Source organism: Bufo gargarizans, chromosome 6, assembly GCF_014858855.1.
Source record: "Bufo gargarizans isolate SCDJY-AF-19 chromosome 6, ASM1485885v1, whole genome shotgun sequence".
Classification (NCBI taxonomy): Eukaryota; Metazoa; Chordata; class Amphibia; order Anura; family Bufonidae; genus Bufo; species Bufo gargarizans.
Window position 1 is genome coordinate 24,706,641 of NC_058085.1, and position 12,881 is coordinate 24,719,521.

Consider the following 12,881-nt stretch of genomic DNA (forward strand, 5'->3'; position numbering starts at 1 on the left):
CAGAAGATTCTTTTGTTTAAGCCTCATTCACACGTCCTCTCATTATCTGTATGTAAGGGATGAAGTGATTGTGAGCCAGAACCAGGATTTGAGCCTCCACAGACATAAGGTATAGGGGAAACTCTGTACCTGTTCTGTGTTTAGAGTCTCACCTGGTTTTGGCTTAGGCCCCTTTCACACGGGCGAGTATTCCACGAGGATGCGATGCGTGAGTAGAACGCATTGCACCCACACTGAATCCTGACCTATTCATTTCTATGGGGCTGTTCACATGAGCTGTGATTTTCACGCATCACTTGTGCGTTGCGTGAAAAACGCAGCAAGCTCTATATTCTGTGTTTTTCACACAACCCAGGCCCCATAGAAGTGAATGGGGCCCCGTGAAAATCGCAAGCAAGTGTGGATGCGGTGCGATTTTTCACGCATGGTTGCTAGGTGACGATCGGGCTGGGGACCCGATCTGTATTATTTTCCCTTATAACATGGTTATAAGGGAAAATAATAGCATTCTGAATACAGCATGCAAAGTAAAATAGTGATGGAGAGGTTAAAAAAAATAAAAAAAAATTACTCACTGAGTCCACTTGATCGCGTAGTTGCGGATCTCTGTCTTCTTCTGTAATGTTGAGCTGCTGGTTAAGGACCCGTGGTGACGTCACATCACATGGTCCCTCGCCATGGTGATGAACCATGTGATTGGACCATGTGATGAGCACAGTGATGTCATCAAAGGTCCTATTCCTGTGCACAGCAAAGAAGACAGAAGAGAAGCCGGCTGCGCGATCAAGTGGATTAAGGTGAGTTAAATTTATTTTTTTATTTTTTTAACCCCTCCAGCGCTATTGTACTATGTATTCTGTGTTCAGAATGCTATTATTTTCCCTTATAACATGGTTATAAGGGAAAATAATACAATCTACAGAACACCTAACCCAAACCCGAACTTCTGTGAAGAAGTTCGGGTTTGGGTATCAAACATGCCGATTTTTCTCACCCCCATGCAAAACGCATTACAATGTTTTGCACTCGCACGGATAAATCGTGCATGTTCCCGCAACACACCCGCACCTTTTCCCGCAACGCCCGTGTGAAACCAGCCTTAAAATTTCTGCAAGACACCATTGAAGTCAATGTAAAATGTAGGCAGATTATGGCATAAGAGGTAAATGGAAGTGAATTACAGCCGTGGTAAAAGGCAGCGCTCTGTTATAAGTCCTGGACACCGTCCTTTATACCTCAGAGAACAAAGGAATAATTAATATTTTAATTCCAGTTTTCCGCAGTGTGTCGCTGTACGTAGACTTCAGTGGTTTACACACAGATTCCATCATTATCATACGTAACCATAGATCTACACAAGTTACACCGACAACAACTGCTAATTGGATAAAAGTTCCTTCTCACGATCTCTTGTTGCATAAATAATTTGTTCCTGGGGCCTTCCATTAATCATCTCCAATTCAAGTACCAATCTCCATTGTTCTCTCCAAAGAGCCCCATGGTCCATAAAGACAAGATTGTCTCTTTCACTTATCACCGGTCCAACACCAAGGATCGATCCTGATCATAAACATACAAATGGTTAGTTTTAACCGCTTAAAGGGCTATTCCCATCTTAGACAATGGGGACATATCGCTAGGATATGCCCCTATTGTCTGATGGGTGCGGGTCACAGAGCGAGGAGCACTGTGGCCGGAAGACCCCAGATTTCCCAGCTTCCGTCCACCACCAAGCACTAATTCCCTGCCTCTCCCATAGAAGGGAATGGGAGTGTTTTGCGCATGCACGGCCCATGCTGCCATTCATTTCTACGGGGCAGACGGCAATAGCCGAGTCGGCGCTCGGCTATTTTCGGCGCTCCATAGAAATGAATAGAGGGTAGTGGGACCCGCACCTATAAGACAATGGGAGCATATCCTAGTGATATGCCCCCATTGTCTGAGATGAGAAAATCCCTTTAAGGACCGAGCCATTTTTCACCTTAAAGGGAACCTGTCGCTGGGATTATGTGTATAGAGCTGAGGACATGGGTTGCTAGATGGCCGCTAGCACATCGGCAATACCCAGTCCCCATAGCTTTGTGTGCTTTTATTGTGTAAAAAAAACCCCATTTGATACATATGCTAATTAACGGGAGATGAGTCCTGTATGTGAGATGAGTCAGGAACAAGACTCATCTCCGGTTAATTAGCATATCTATCAAATCATTATTATTTTTTTACACAATAAAAGCACACAGAGCTATGGGGACTGGGTATTGCGGATGTGCTAGCGGCCATCTAGCAACCCATGTCCTCAGTTCTATACACAAAATCCCGGTGACTTTTCCCTTTAAGGACCAGACTGAATTTTGCAAATCTGACATGTCACTTTATGTGGTGATAACTTTAAAACACTTTTACTTATCCAAGCCATTTATTAAAAAAATGCCAAATTTAAAAAAAATTGGGAAAAATTTGCAGCGCTCCAAATTTTAATTTATCTGCTTTTAAAACAGATAGTGATATCTCATATAATAGTTATTACTTTACATTTCCCATATGTCTACTTCATGTTTGGATGATTTTGTGAATGCCATTTTATTTTTTTGGGGATGTTAGAAGGCTTAGAAGTTTAGAAGCAAATCTTGAAATTCTTCTGAAAATTTCCAAAACCCACTGTTTAAAGACTAGTTCAGGTCTGAAGTCACTTTGTGAGGCTTATATAATAGAAACCCCCCCAAAATTACCCCATTTTAGAAACTATACCCCTCAAGGTATTCAAAACTGATTTTACAAACTTTGTTAACCCTTTAGGTGTTCCACAAGAATTAATGGAAAATGGAGATGAAATGTAAAAAAAAAAATCACCACTAACAAAGCAAGGATTAACACAAAACAAAATTCTATATTTATGGCTTTGATTCTGTAGTTTACAGAAACGCCCCATATGTGGTCGTAAACTGCTGTACGGGCACACGGCAGGGCGCAGAAGGAAAGGAACGCCATATGGTATTTGGAAGGCAGATTTCACTGGGATAATTTTAACTTGCCATATCCCATTTGAAGCCCCCCTGATGCACCCCTAGAGTAGAAACTCCAAAAAAGTGACCCCATTTTGGACTCTACGGCATAAGGTAGCAGTTTTGTTGGTACTATTTTAGGATACATATGATTTTTGGTTGCTCTATATTACACTTTTTGTGAGGCAAGGTAACAAAAAAATAGCTGTTTTGGCACTGTTTTTATTTTTTGTTATTTACAACGTTTATCTGACAGGTTAGATCATGTGATATTTTCATGAGCAGGTTGTTATGGACGCGACAATACCAAATATGACTTTTTTGTTGTTGTTTGTTTCAGTTTTACATAATAAAGCATTTTTGAAAAAAAACTTTTTTATTGTCTCCATATTCTGAAAGCCATATATATATATTTTTTTGGGGCGACTGTCTTATGTAGGGGGTCATTTTTTTTTGGTATGAGATGATGGTTTGATTGGTTCTGGTTATGACTTTTTAATCGCTTGCTATTACACTTTTTGTGATGTAAGATAACAAAAAAAATTACTTTTTTGACACTTTTTTTATTTTCACGGTGTTCATCTGAGTGGTTAGGTCATGTGATATTTTTATAGAGCCGGTCGATACGGACGTGGCAATACCTAATATGTCTACTTTTTTTTTTTTTTTTTTTAACATTTAACACAGTAAAAGCATTTTTGAAACAAAAAAATATCATGTTTTAGTGTCTCCATAGTCTGAGAGCCATAGTTTTTTAAATTTTTTGGGCGATTGTCTTATGTAGTGACTCATTTTTTAGGTGATTGGGTGATGGTTAGATTGGTACTATTTGGGGCGGCATACGCCTTTTTGATCGCTTGATGTTGCACTTCAGGTGACATAAATGGCTTTTATGGTGTTTATGGTCCCTTTTTTTTTTTTTTTTTTTTTTTTTTTTTACTTGAAACTTTTTTTTAAATTTATTAAAAACACTTTTTTTAAACTTTATTTCTGTCCCACACTGGGACTTCAACTTTTGGGGGTCTGATCCCCTCTGCAAAGCTTTACAATACATCTGTATTGTAATGCATTGCCTGCTAGTGGATTACAGGTTTCCTAGGAGATGAGGCTCTAAAAGTACTCGGTATTCACTTCAAAATGGTGATTTAACTCTTTAGCGAAGCTCCTAAGCGAAGGTCCTTTACTATTCTGAGATAACCCTAAATTAGACGTATTTCAGGCACAGATGTCGGTGCAGTGTGGGGGGCGGCAGGTCTACAATTGTCGGTGGGCGGGGAAGGGAACGGGCTGGCAGGCCTGTCTCGTTTACCATTTTCTACAAATGTTTCAGGTGTAGAAAAGGGTCTAAATGTAAGACAACTTGGAAGCTGTCTTACATTTAGAACTGGTGCTAGAAGCCCTGAAGTTATGGAGAAGCCTGCACCTCTTCATAACTTGGGAGGAACCACAGCCAGCTTAGGGCTTTAAGACCTGTGCCTAAAACACCGGTCTTAATAAATGTGCCCCAAGATGTATACCTAAGACAACATGGCTGACCATCTAATCTAATCCTGATTTTGCAACACCTACAGTTAAGGAAGAGAGAACAACACCCGAGAGATGTCCTAGTCCTCTTCTTCCACAGGATGGGTTAGAAGAAAGTCACTATGTCCCACAGGATGATCAGATAGATGGATATAAGGACATCATGATGGAGGATCACCGGCCTCTCACATCACCAGGTAATAGACATGACTAAATACACACAGGGCCATATTTAATATTGATTGGACCGTAGGCAAGAATTTGCTTGGGGCCCCTGGATCCCGCCTTCCCACACCCTAGCCTGCAATCGCGCCCTTCACCACAACACACACACACACAAAAAACTAATTTATATATTATAGCTTATAGTGAATTACTGTAAATACTTACAGTTCTGAAGACTCCAGCAGGCTCGGGATCAGAGCTCTGGGCAGCTGGACTCAGGGCTGGAAGTGGGCACTGCTCTGCAATTAAGGAAGGAGACCAGGGCTCGGCTCACCCTAGTGTTACAGTGCCTCCGTGTGATGTCACGACGCACGGCGTACGCAAAGGGCAGGGGAGGTCGGGAGGAGGAGCATATTTTTTGCCCTATAATATGCACTGACTCATAAGACGCACCTAGGTTTTAGAGGAGGACAATAAGAAATAAATATTTTCCATTACACCTCAGGTCAGACCACCATTCAGACCCCCAATGTTAATCAGACCTCGTATCAGTCCCCCAGCCTCATGTATCAGTCCCCCAGCCTCATGTATCAGCCCCCCAGCCTCATGTATTAGCCCCCAGCTTACCTCTCCTGCTCCTGGACGCTGCCGCTCCTCGCCACCAGCGCTCTCTCTCTTCTTCCTGGTCCTCGGATGTCGGCTGTGCACAGCCGACAGCCGAGGACCAGGAAGCGGTGAGGATAGAGCTTTCACCGCTTCCTGGTCCTCCGGTACTAATCGGCGCTTCCATAATGGAAGCGCTGATTAATATTCACCCTATATGACGCAGGGGCATTCCCCCCCCCCACTTTTGGGGGAAGAAATGCGTCTTATGGGGCGAAAAATAATTTGTGTGCAGTGGCCAGCTGCCTGGAGCAACTGGGCCCGGGGCAGCTGCCCCTTTTGTCCCGCGTTAAAGACGGCCCTGAATACACATATCCTCTCATTATCTGTATCTAAGGAATGAATTCAGTCACTGGATGTATTTCCTACAGATAAGGAAGAGCTAACAACACCAGAGAGATGTCCCAGTCCTCTTCTTCCACAGGATGGTTCAGAAGAACATCACAATGTCCCACAGGATGATCAGGTAGATGGATATAAGGGCATCATGATAAAGGATCACCAGCCTCTCACATCACCAGGTAATAGACATGACTAAATACACATGTCCTCTCATTATCTGTATGTAAGGAATGAATTCAGTCACTGGATGTGTTTCCTACAGATAAGGAAGAGATAACAACACCTGAGAGATGTCCCAGTCCTCTTCTTCTACAGGATGGTTCAGAAGAACATCACAATGTCCCACAGGATGATCAGGTAGCTGGAGATAAGGTCTCATGAAATGTCCCCTATGATCTGTAGAAGACTGTGAAGATCTTGTGTAGCATACCAAACCACAGGGGAAAACGCGTGAGGCTCACGGTGGGCCGATTGGAGCAATAGTTCATGTACTCACGGTTAGCAGATGCCTCCCTGGGCTGGCGTAAAGTGGATTGGAAGACAGCACAAAATCCTCCGGGGCACTCTCGGTTGAAGGATACACCAGCAAGATGGAAGTTGAGGTGCCCTTGATGGTAATTGGTGTTAGGTGCCTTTGTGGCTGGGCCCCTGGTTTGTGACGCCAACACCGTTAGGTGCAAAGGTTGATAGTAGTAGTAAGAATGAGGAGTCAGTTGTTGTAAACCAGTTGAACATTTACTGAAGAATCAATAGTCTCTGGACAGTTGGTACAGTTCATCAATGGAAAGCTTTTTGTATAGCACAAATAATAATAAGTTCACTGGTAATGCTATTATCAGGTAATGGCAGTTGTCAATGGAGGGATTCTTCTAATGCTTATACTTTACAGGCAAGGATCCTGGTGGTAATCCTAAGTTCACTCTTTATAGCACTCTGGCACTAAAGATGCTATTATCTATTTATTTAGGGGTTATCCTTTAAGGGCGTTCCCTCCACGGCAGGCAAACACATCTGCTTTATTCTTTGGCAGGAAACTCTTCTAGAAAGGTTTTTGGTTTTCACTACTACCCGGAAGGTTTAGTTAGTGATAAAGACAATTCTGCGCATCAATTATCCATTTGTGTCCAGGTACTCGGAAAGCTACTCCTGGTCACTTGTGCTGATGAGGTCCATAAGCCAAGTTTAGCTGTTACCCTCACTAGTCTCTCTGCATCTTGGTGTATAGACTCACTTTCTGGTGCTTGGTTTCTGTAGTTATCTTCTCCAGGCTTAATCAGGGCGCAGAGGAAAGGAACACAGCTACATGGTGACTTTAGCCTGTCTCTCTCCTCCATGAACTTTCTTCTCTTCTTTCACACTCCAACTTCAACTCCAACTAACTCATCTCTCTCTCTACATTCTGCTCCCCACTATATATATTATGTGGTGCCAGCACCACCTAGGGGCGAATGGATGTAAGAATGCCAGCCAGATAATAGAGAATACCATAAAATGCTAATAAACACATGTATATAAAATAAGATGTTTGAAGTGTCCCCTTTACACACATATGTGGGACGCTGCACTTGTCTTCAGCCTTGTTTTATCTACCAGTATTATATGTCTTAACCTTGTATAATGCGAAAGGTGAAGATGGCAGGATTACGGCTGACCTTAGACGTTACATGTTGTCTGGATCTTCTCACTATTTTCTGCCTGTATAAACTTTTAAGGTGGCCTTCTCTGTCAACTGTTGCAGATCTTTTCTGAGAGGTCTTAGGCCGGGACCATGCAATACTACAAATGGTCAACCATAGTTGTGCCCGGATTGTCAGCTTGAACATGAACATCATCTTGACTTTTCCCATAAAAACATCAACTGCAATAGCACGGGGGTTGTCTATGTCATCCAGTGTGTGGAGTGTGATCTGATGTATGTTGGCAGCACTACACGGAAGTTCAAAAATAGAATATTGGAACATTTAAATTATGTTTCAAATCCATTGATTCTTAATACATCAAATGCGGCCAAACATTTTATCCACTCACACAATCGTAGGACGGGATCCCTCCGTGCATTTGCAGTTGAGAAAGTAACAGTGCCCCTAAGGGGAGGAGATCATCGGAGGAAAATTCTTTTAAGAGAGGCATACTGGATTTTTTGACTAAATACGAGGGGACCAACGGGTCTTAATCAAAGAAAGGAATTAATGTATTTTTACCAATACTTTCTTGTGCCTGTTTTTCAAGTTTGTCCCGAGGCTGGGGATATTATATCAAGACTACAGTCTTCTTACTTCTGTTTCTCAATACAATCCTAAAGCTGGGGATATGACATGTATACTAATAATAATATGCATGTGGCCATGACATTTTTTGTATGTAGAGTTTTCTACTGTCTTGTTTTTTTCTTTTAAGTGATGTATTGTATTTGCCCCAATTCACATGATGTGTTTTCTTTCACCTTGAGCTGGGCTTCTAATGCCTATAGGCTTATTGTTAGCCATGGAGATGTAATTATACCCAGCTCAGGGTTATGTGGAATCCATCGTGTTCGGGATATTTTAAATTAAATTAACATGTTCACTAAGTATGAGACTACAGGTGTGTGTCTGTGGGGTGATTAAGTTGTGATGTCATGTTACCACCACATACTTGATAGGGAAGGGTACATGGGTCTTTAAGTTTCTCAAACCCACAGACAACATTGTTACGACTAAGGAGAGGTTCTCCGAAACGCGTAAACAGTTGCTTGTTTATGAACTTGTCCGCATTTTGATACTGTTATAGTATTAAGATTTTATTGAGAAGAAATTGCAGTGCCGGAACCGTTTTTCTTCATTTCATCTCATAATAAAATGTCTGAGAAAAGGAAGAGTCCAAAACGAAAGACCCATGCCTCGTCCTCCCAGAGTCAGAATGTATGTAGTACCAGCAGTATCAATACAGTGGGGCAAAAAAGTATTTAGTCAGCCACCAATTGTGCTAGTTCTCCCACTTAAAAATATGAGAGAGGCCTGTAATTTTCATCATAGGTACACTTCAACTATGAGAGACAGAATGAGAAAAAAAAAATCCATAAAATCACATTGTCTGATTTTTAAAGAATTTATTAGCAAATTATTGTGGAAAATAAGTATTTGGTCAATAACAAAAGTTCATCTCAATACTTTGTTATATACCCTTTTTTGGCAATGACAGAGGTCAAACGTTTTCTGTAAGTCTTCACAAGGTTTTCACACACTGCTGCTGGTATTTTGGCCCATTCCTCCATGCAGATCTCCTCTAGAGCAGTGATGTTTTGGGGCTGTCGCTAGGCAACACAGACTTTCAACTCTCTCCAAAGGTTTTCTATGGGATTGAGATCTGGATACTGGCTAGGCCACTCCAGGACCTTGAAATGCTTCTTACGAAGCCACTCCTTCGTTGCCCGGGCGGTGTGTTTGGAATCATTGTCATGCTGAAAGACCCAGCCACGTTTCATCTTTAATGCCCTTGCTGATGGAAGGAGGTTTTCACTCAAAATCTCACGATACACGTCCCCATTCATTCTTTCCTTTTACACAGATCAGTCGTCCTGGTCCCTTTGCAGAAAAACAGCCCTAAAGCATGATGTTTCCACCCTCATGCTTCACAGTAGGTATGGTGTTCTTTGGATGCAAGTCAGCATTCTTTCTCCTCCAAACATGACTAGTTGAGTTTTTACCAAAAAGTTCTACTTTGGTTTCATCTGACCATATGACATTCTTCCAATAGTCTTCTGGATCATCCAAATGCTCTCTAGCAAACTTCAGACAGGCCCGGACATGTGCTGGCTTAAGCAGGGGGACACATCTGGCACTGCAGTATTTGAGTCACTGGTGGCGTAGAGTGTTACTGATGGTAGCCTTTCTTACTTTGGTCCCAGCTCTCTGCAGGTCATTCACTAGGTCCCCCAGTGTGGTTCTGGGATATTTGCTCACTGTTCTTGTGATCATTTTGACCTCACGTGGAGCCCCAGATCGAGGGAGATTATCAGTGGTCTTGTATGTCTTCCATTTTCTAATAATTGCACCCACAGTTGATTTCTTCACACCAAGCTGCTTGCCTATTGCAGATTCATTCTTCCCAGCCTGGTGTAGGTCTACAATTTTGTTTCTGGTGTCCTTCGACAGCTCTTTGGTCTTGGCCATAGTGGAGTTTGGAGTGTGACTGTTTGAGGTTGTGGACCTTTGTCTTTTATACTGATAACAAGTTCAAACAGGTGCCATTAATACAGGTAACGAGTAGAGGACAGAGGAGCCTCTTAAAGAAGAAGTTAAAGGTCTGTGAGAGCCAGAAATCTTGCTTGTTTGTAGGTGACCAAATACTTATTTTACCAAGGAATTTACCAATTAATTCTTTAGAAATCCTACAATGTGATTTCCTGTATTCTTCCCCCCCCCCCCCCATTCTGTCTCTTATAGTTGAAGTGTACCTATGATTAAAATACAGACCTCTCTCATTTTTTTAAGTGGGAGAACTTGCACAATTGGTGGCTGACTAAATACTTTTTTGCCCCACTGTACCTGCCAGGAGTAGTGTAGTTGGCCACAGTTCTCCCTGGCTCCTAATATTATTGAGGACACAGAGGATAGAATTGTGGACTGGATGGCTCAGCGTTTAGACTACCATGAGCAGGAGATTCGGGACAGGAGGGGCACCCCATGCATAGCTGTGCTTGTGGTGGTAGGAGTAGTGGCACCTGTAGCTGCACTGGTGGTGGTAGGGCAGTGGTAGCAGCAGTGGAACTCAAGGCAAGTATAAAGCAGGGAATCTGGAGGGGGCTAGGAAACCCATGATGACATATCACAGTTTTCATGGCGGGGAGGATGAGGACTATTACAATGATTGTGTGTTGGACAGGATCAGGGAGCTAGATCAGGGAGCTGAGAAGAAGGTAACATCAGAGGAAGAGGTGGTCGTGGCAGCAATACAGAGTGAAGGCAACATACAGTTAGAACTTCTAAAAAACTTGCCAGGGCCAGATCTGCTTCTAGTATTGTCAGCTTGGGAACTGGTGAAGCTGATGATACTGTGGTCACAGGCTGAAAACGTGCCAGACCTAAAACAAGATTGACTGCAGCTAGCTCTGTGTGGAGTGTGCAAGTATCTCCTGTCTGGCAGTTTTTCTCTACGGTGCTGGAAAACAAAAGCCATGCCCTGTGCAAGATCTGCCAGATTAAAATAAGCCATGGGAGTGACAGAGGTGTCTGCCAGCTACCACAACAAGAGATTCCTCCTTCTCCCAGTCTCCTTTGTGGCAGCCAGACGGCATCCACGTGCAGTACTGTGTCCAAGTCATCATCAGTTACTGCTTCTCCTGCTCAGACTATGAAATGTGTGGCCAAGAAACAACACTGCTTGCACAAGTTGCTGGTGGTGAAATCTCTTTGATACCACTTTGTGGATTATGTTGCCTTTAGGGGGCTAATGGCATGTGCTCAGCCTCACTAGAAGTTATCTAGCTGGCATTCTCAAGTGGTGGCGAATGTAGGCCACTCCTTGCAATTCTAGCTGTGCGGCAAGGTGCACACAATGGACACCTGGAGCAGCGGTTATGGACTGAAACAGTTCATGTCTTTCACAGCTCATTAGATCAATGTTTTTTGCAGCGAGGCAGCACTGTAGCAAGAAGACCAGGTCCTATTGACACCTCCACGTTTGTTCCGACAACAGGCACTTATCGGCCTCCTCCATGGATATCCTCCTGTCCCAAACAGAAGCAGGGCAGAACATCGCTCCCACTCCCCCTTCTTCCTATCTTGTGAAGCGTTGCCATGCTGTTTTAGAGCTAAACTCCATGAGTGATAGTAGCCACATAGCCAAATACTTTCTAAAGTGCATCAAGCAGCAAACAACCGCGCTGACTGTCTCCTCACCTAACTCCAACTGGGCAAGGTGGTCAGAGACAATTGCAGGAACATTGTGGCTGCTTTGTGTTTGGGAGAAATAACACATGCTCCCTGAATGATGCATGCGATAAATCTAGCCATGCAGCGTTTGTAAAAAAAAAATACAGTGGCTTTTGGAAGGTAGTAATAATAATCATATAATATAATCGTAATCAGTTCACACTTCTCCTGTCTTTTTACTATAAACAGTGATAAGCAGGGTGTTCTAGTGGTGATAGATAATGAGTTCTCACCTCTCCTGTGTTCTGCGCTGTGCTTTTGGTATAAACACTGATAAGCAGGGAGTTGTAGTGATTAGTGTTAAGCAAATTGAAGCAAAACTAATTGACTTTGATCAAAATTTCAGGAAAATGAAATTTTCACAAATACAAATTTTCTCTCGCTTTGTGGTAACAAATCTTTTTTTTCCCATTTCACCACCATTACGGCAAGATAAGAGATTGACCCCTGTAGTGGCAGGAAAACAGAGAAATGTTAAATTGCCCCTGGCCCCCACCCTCTTCAGTGTTTTCCTGCCCCAATAGTGGACAGGTCAAAGAAAGGCCTTTCTGGTCGTCAGGGAGGTGAAGCTGGATTTCATATACCTGTGCAGCGTGGATTCATCGTTGGCTGGATCCTGCCTTGATCTAGGAATCGCTGTGAAGAACCGGTATGAGTCCAAAGCTGGACAGGGGAGCGAATGCGGACCTCGCATCCGTGCATTGGATGCCTGTGTCCGGCGCTGGTTGCGCGCGCGTCTCCCTTTCCCCTGGTGGGCTAAGAAGACGTGAGCTGGAGTCCCCCACGTAATCGGCGGCATCTGCTGTCACTTCCGGTGACACAATGACGCAGTGGGCATCACGGAAGTGTGTTTCACCGGCAGCAAATAAAAAAATGCAGGAAGCCATGGTTGATTCTGATCTGAGGTCTGAGGCCCCTGAGCAGCCTAGAGAGCTGGACACTCCTGCATCAGTGACAGTAAGTCCCCACATGGGGGAACACTATTTGCATAATAATTATAGAATTGGAGTTTACATAAGAGAATATGCTCTTAGAGTATACACTCTGCTAATCAGAGGGGTATATATGCTGATTGTTCCTCTCTTCTCAAATAGGCTGCTAAAGAGGCGCAAAAAAGACCCAAAAAGAGTGTTAAGTGCTTCTCGTGCTTCAAAAAACTTCCTGAGCATTATTCAAAAAATTGTGCAAGGAATGTATTTCAGACGTTGTGAGAGAGGGACAACCATCTATAATGGAGGAACTTAAAACACTAATCCATGAAGTTAAATCCTCC